The 6000-nt window shown below is 48.8% G+C and overlaps 1 pseudogene across 1 annotated transcript in view; it reads right to left on the minus strand.

Annotated features, from left to right (window-relative positions):
* The window catches only part of LOC311120611 (NLR family CARD domain-containing protein 3-like), a 32942-nt pseudogene that overhangs the window by 26930 nt on the left and 12 nt on the right, over positions 1-6000 (minus strand). The window contains exon 1 of the transcript in view: positions 5985-6000. This exon is cut by the window's right edge and continues 12 nt beyond it. The product of the transcript in view is annotated as an NLR family CARD domain-containing protein 3-like (transcript). The remainder of the gene's footprint in view (positions 1-5984) is intronic.

A 6000-nucleotide genomic window follows, 5' to 3' on the forward strand; every position in this document is an offset into this window, starting at 1 on the left:
AATCATGTGACTTATAGTTAGAGAGAACGATTCCTGTAAACGCACGCTGCTACAAGCAGGAAACAAGGTATGGACAAACCAGAAATGTGACATTTCTGTTTGATAGTAACCCTGAATGATGAATGTGTGATCTATCTTGTCATCTTTTTGGCCAACCACAATGGAACATTCTAATCTTTAAGGACATGAAGTATGGAGTCATTGTTTTCAGGAAGGTGTCTCCATGGCGATAGGAGGGACAGGAGGCAGACTAAAGGGCAAGGGCAGCCTCCTGAACTACTGCCCTACAAAGGCAAAGAGCAGTCTACGCAAATGTCCGTGCATATCAACCATAACCACTGATCTGACCTATGACCCCTAAAATGCTGATACTGAACTCTGCCTTTGTATGACCTTAAACAAGTACATGGGTAATGCAACGGCAAAGTGCAGCATCAAGAAATCTAAATATGTTGATCCAACTTTCTTGTTGTTTATCTGTTTGATGGAAACGGTTTGATAGTTGTTACTACCTTCCAACTGTATTAAATGGTGTTATGTAGTCGTGTTTTCATGTTTTCAATGTAGTATTATAGTAAGCCTAAGGTTATTTCATCATGGAGAATGTTTATGCTTAAGAAATATTTGACATTGTATGACTATCATTATAATGCTGTTTTACCATTATTTACTCTCTCTCTCTCACACACACACACTCACAGACACACACACACACACATATCCCCCCCCCCCCCCCCCCCCCCCACACACACACAATCACAAAGTGCAGCATCTAGAAACACTCACTGTACAGTAATTAGAATCTATAGAGCAGCTTTAAGTGATACAGTCTACTGTGTGGTCTCCCCTCCTCTGCCTCTCTCCATTACTTTCTCTGTCTTCTGTTGCTGTCTCTCTTGTCTCCCCTCTTCTGTTGCTGTCTCTCTTGTCTCCCCTCTTCTGTTGCTGTCTCTCTTGTCTTCCCTCTTCTGTTGCTGTCACTCTTGTCTTCCCTCTTCTGTTGCTGTCTCTCTTGTCTGCCCTCTTCTGTTGCTGTCTCTCTTGTCTCCCCTCTTCTGTTGCTGTCTCTCTTGTCTCCCCTCTTCTGTTGCTGTCTCTCTTGTCTGCCCTCTTCTGTTGCTGTCTCTCTTGTCTCCCCTCTTCTGTTGCTGTCTCTCTTGTCTCCCCTCTTCTGTTGCTGTCTCTCTTGTCTTCCCTCTTCTGTTGCTGTCTCTCTTGTCTCCCCCCTTCTGTTGCTGTCTCTCTTGTCTCCCCTCTTCTGTTGCTGTCTCTCTTGTCTCCCCTCTTCTGTTGCTGTCTCTCTTGTCTTCCCTCTTCTGTTGCTGTCACTCTTGTCTTCCCTCTTCTGTTGCTGTCTCTCTTGTCTGCCCTCTTCTGTTGCTGTCTCTCTTGTCTCCCCCCTTCTGTTGCTGTCTCTTGTCTCCCGTCTTCTGTTGCTGTCTCTCTTGTCTCCCCCCTTCTGTTGCTGTCTCTTGTCTCCCGTCTTCTGTTGCTGTCTCTCTTGTCTCCCATCTTCTGTTGCTGTCTCTCTTGTCTGCCCTCTTCTGTTGCTGTCTCTCTTGTCTCCCCCCTTCTGTTGCTGTCTCTTGTCTCCCGTCTTCTGTTGCTGTCTCTCTTGTCTTCCCTCTTCTGTTGCTGTCACTCTTGTCTTCCCTCTTCTGTTGCTGTCTCTCTTGTCTCCCCTCTTCTGTTGCTGTCTCTCTTGTCTCCCCTCTTCTGTTGCTGTCTCTCTTGTCTGCCCCCTTCTGTTGCTGTCTCTCTTGTCTCCCCTCTTCTGTTGCTGTCTCTATTGTCTCCCCTCTTCTGTTCCTGTCTCTCTTGTCTGCCCTCTTCTGTTGCTGTCTCTCTTGTCTCCCCCCTTCTGTTGCTGTCTCTCCTGTCTCCCCCCTTCTGTTGCTGTCTCTTGTCTCCCCTCTTCTGTTGCTGTCTCTCTTGTCTGCCCCCTTCTGTTGCTGTCTCTCTTGTCTTCCCTCTTCTGTTGCTGTCTCTTGTCTCCCCTCTTCTGTTGCTGTCTCTCTTGTCTTCCCCCTTCTGTTGCTGTCTCCTCGCTACCGTCTTCTGTTGCTGTCTCTCTTGTCTCCCCTCTTCTGTTGCTGTCTCTTTTCTGTCCTCTTCTGTTGCTGTCTCTTGTCTGCCCTCTTCTGTTGCTGTCTCTCTTGTCTTCCCTCTTCTGTTGCTGTCTCTCTTGTCTCCCCTCTTCTGTTGCTGTCTCTCTTGTCTGCCCTCTTCTGTTGCTGTCTCTCTTGTCTCCCCTCTTCTGTTGCTGTCTCTCTTGTCTCCCCTCTTCTGTTGCTGTCTCTCTTGTCTTCCCTCTTCTGTTGCTGTCACTCTTGTCTTCCCTCTTCTGTTGCTGTCTCTCTTGTCTGCCCTCTTCTGTTGCTGTCTCTCTTGTCTGCCCTCTTCTGTTGCTGTCTCTCTTGTCTCCCCCCTTCTGTTGCTGTCTCTTGTCTCCCGTCTTCTGTTGCTGTCACTCTTGTCTTCCCTCTTCTGTTGCTGTCTCTCTTGTCTGCCCTCTTCTGTTGCTGTCTCTCTTGTCTGCCCTCTTCTGTTGCTGTCTCTCTTGTCTCCCCCCTTCTGTTGCTGTCTCTTGTCTCCCGTCTTCTGTTGCTGTCTCTCTTGTCTTCCCTCTTCTGTTGCTGTCACTCTTGTCTTCCCTCTTCTGTTGCTGTCTCTCTTGTCTGCCCTCTTCTGTTGCTGTCTCTCTTGTCTGCCCTCTTCTGTTGCTATCTCTCTTGTCTCCCCTCTTCTGTTGCTGTCTCTCTTGTCTCCCCTTTTCTGTTGCTGTCTCTCTTGTCTCCCCTCTTCTGTTGCTGTCTCTCTTGTCTGCCCTCTTCTGTTGCTGTCTCTCTTGTCTTACCTCTTCTGTTGCTGTCTCTTGTCTCCCGTCTTCTGTTGCTGTCTCTCTTGTCTGCCCCCTTCTGTTGCTGTCTCTCTTGTCTGCCCTCTTCTGATGCTGTCTCTCTTGTCTCCCCCCTTCTGTTGCTGTCTCTCCTGTCTCCCCCCTTCTGTTGCTGTCTCTTGTCTCCCCTCTTCTGTTGCTGTCTCTCTTGTCTGCCCCCTTCTGTTGCTGTCTCTCTTGTCTTCCCTCTTCTGTTGCTGTCTCTTGTCTCCCCTCTTCTGTTGCTGTCTCTCTTGTCTTCCCCCTTCTGTTGCTGTCTCCTCGCTACCGTCTTCTGTTGCTGTCTCTCTTGTCTCCCCTCTTCTGTTGCTGTCTCTTTTCTGTCCTCTTCTGTTGCTGTCTCTCTTGTCTGCCCCCTTCTGTTGCTGTCTCCTCGCTACCGTCTTCTGTTGCTGTCTCTCTTGTCTCCCCTCTTCTGTTGATGTCTCTTTTCTGTCCTCTTCTGTTGCTGTCTCTTGTCTGCCCTCTTCTGTTGCTGTCTCTCTTGTCTCCCCCCTTCTGTTGCTGTCTCTCTTGTCTCCCCCCTTTTGTTGCTATCTCTCTTGTCTGCCCTCTTCTGTTGCTGTCTCTTGTCTCCCCTCTTCTGTTGCTGTCTCTCTTGTCTGCCCTCTTCTGTTGCTGTCTCTCTTGTCTCCCCCCTTCTGTTGCTGTCTCTCTTGTCTTCCCTCTTCTGTTGCTGTCTCTTGTCTCCCCTCTTCTGTTGCTGTCTCTCTTGTCTGCCCTCTTCTGTTGCTGTCTCTCTTGTCTCCCCCCTTCTGTTGCTGTCTCTCTTGTCTTCCCTCTTCTGTTGCTGTCTCTTGTCTCCCCCTTCTGTTGCTGTCTCTCTTGTCTCCCCCCTTCTGTTGCTGTCTCTCTTGTCTTCCCTCTTCTGTTGCTGTCTCTTGTCTCCCCTCTTCTTTTGCTGTCTCTCTTGTCTGCCCTCTTCTGTTGCTGTCTCCTCGCTACCGTCTTCTGTTGCTGTCTCTCTTGTCTCCCCTCTTCTGTTGCTGTCTCTCTTGTCTGCCCTCTTCTGTTGCTGTCTCTCTTGTCTCCCCCCTTCTGTTGCTGTCTCTCTTGTCTGCCCTCTTCTGTTGCTGTCTCTTGTCTCCCCTCTTCTGTTGCTGTCTCTCTTGTCTGCCTTCTTCTGTTGCTGTCTCTCTTGTCTACCCTCTTCTGTTGTTGTCTCTCTTGTCTCCCCTCTTCTGTTGCTGTCTCTCTTGTCTGCCTTCTTCTGTTGCTGTCTCTCTTGTCTGCCCCCTTCTGTTGCTGTCTCCTCGCTACCGTCTTCTGTTGCTGTCTCTCTTGTCTCCCCTCTTCTGTTGATGTCTCTTTTCTGTCCTCTTCTGTTGCTGTCTCTTGTCTGCCCTCTTCTGTTGCTGTCTCTCTTGTCTCCCCCCTTCTGTTGCTGTCTCTCTTGTCTCCCCCCTTTTGTTGCTATCTCTCTTGTCTGCCCTCTTCTGTTGCTGTCTCTTGTCTCCCCTCTTCTGTTGCTGTCTCTCTTGTCTGCCCTCTTCTGTTGCTGTCTCTCTTGTCTCCCCCCTTCTGTTGCTGTCTCTCTTGTCTTCCCTCTTCTGTTGCGGTCTCTTGTCTCCCCTCTTCTGTTGCTGTCTCTCTTGTCTGCCCTCTTCTGTTGCTGTCTCTCTTGTCTCCCCCCTTCTGTTGCTGTCTCTCTTGTCTTCCCTCTTCTGTTGCTGTCTCTTGTCTCCCCCTTCTGTTGCTGTCTCTCTTGTCTCCCCCCTTCTGTTGCTGTCTCTCTTGTCTTCCCTCTTCTGTTGCTGTCTCTTGTCTCCCCTCTTCTTTTGCTGTCTCTCTTGTCTGCCCTCTTCTGTTGCTGTCTCCTCGCTACCGTCTTCTGTTGCTGTCTCTCTTGTCTGCCCTCTTCTGTTGCTGTCTCTCTTGTCTCCCCTCTTCTGTTGCTATCTCTCTTGTCTCCCCCCTTCTGTTGCTGTCTCTCTTGTCTGCCCTCTTCTGTTGCTGTCTCTTGTCTCCCCTCTTCTGTTGCTGTCTCTCTTGTCTGCCTTCTTCTGTTGCTGTCTCTCTTGTCTACCCTCTTCTGTTGTTGTCTCTCTTGTCTTCCCTCTTCTGTTGCTGTCTCTCTTGTCTGCCCTCTTCTGTTGCTATCTCTCTTGTCTCCCCTCTTCTGTTGCTGTCTCTCTTGTCTCCCCTCTTCTGTTGCTGTCTCTCTTGTCTACCCTCTTCTGTTGTTGTCTCTCTTGTCTTCCCTCTTCTGTTGCTGTCTCTCTTGTCTGCCCTCTTCTGTTGCTATCTCTCTTGTCTCCCCTCTTCTGTTGCTGTCTCTCTTGTCTGCCCTCTTCTGTTGCTGTCTCTCTTGTCTCCCCTCTTCTGTTGCTGTCTCTCTTGTCTGCCCTCTTCTGCTCAACCAACCTTGGTTCTCTCTCCATCTGCCCTCTTCTGTCACTTTCTCTGTGTCTTGTCTGTTGATGACTGTGTCTTGTCTGTTGCTGTCTGTGTCTTGTCTGTTGCTGTCTCAGGTTCCAGTTTGTTACTGTCTCCTGTGTCTATTTTCTTCTGTTATGGACTGTTCTGTCTCTCTCCATCATATCCTATTCTTCTGTTGCTATCTCTGTGTCTTGTCTGGTGTCTCTCTCCATCATATCATATTCTTCTGTTGCTGTCTCTGTGTCTTGTCTGGTGTCTCTCTCCATCATATCCTGTTCTTCTGTTGCTGTTCCTGTGTCTTGTCTGGTGTCTCTCTCCATCATATCCTGTTCTTCTATTGCTGTCCCTGTGTCTTGTCTGGTGTCTCTCTCCATCATATCTTATTCTTCTGTTGCTGTCTCTGTGTCTTGTCTGGTGTCTCTCTCCATCATATAATATTATTCTGTTGCTGTCTCTGTGTCTTGTCTGGTGTCTCTCTCCATCATATCCTATTCTTCTGTTGCTGTCTCTGTGTCTTGTCTAATGTTTCGCTTTAGTTTTGCAATCCAAATTTGGAGCTATTGGAATTGTAACATGTTGTCCCATGTACATGGTGTAATTTACTGATGGTCCCAAATAACCCCATAGGGATATCCAAAGTCAACCCAAATTTACCCCAGGCATTACGATTGGGTCGGGTGCAGTTGCATTCTGAATTGATTATTACTTGGTGTGGGCATGTG

This window comes from Coregonus lavaretus, assembly GCF_964263955.1.
Source record: "Coregonus lavaretus genome assembly, contig: HAP1_SCAFFOLD_777, whole genome shotgun sequence".
Lineage (NCBI taxonomy): Eukaryota > Metazoa > Chordata > Actinopteri > Salmoniformes > Salmonidae > Coregonus > Coregonus lavaretus.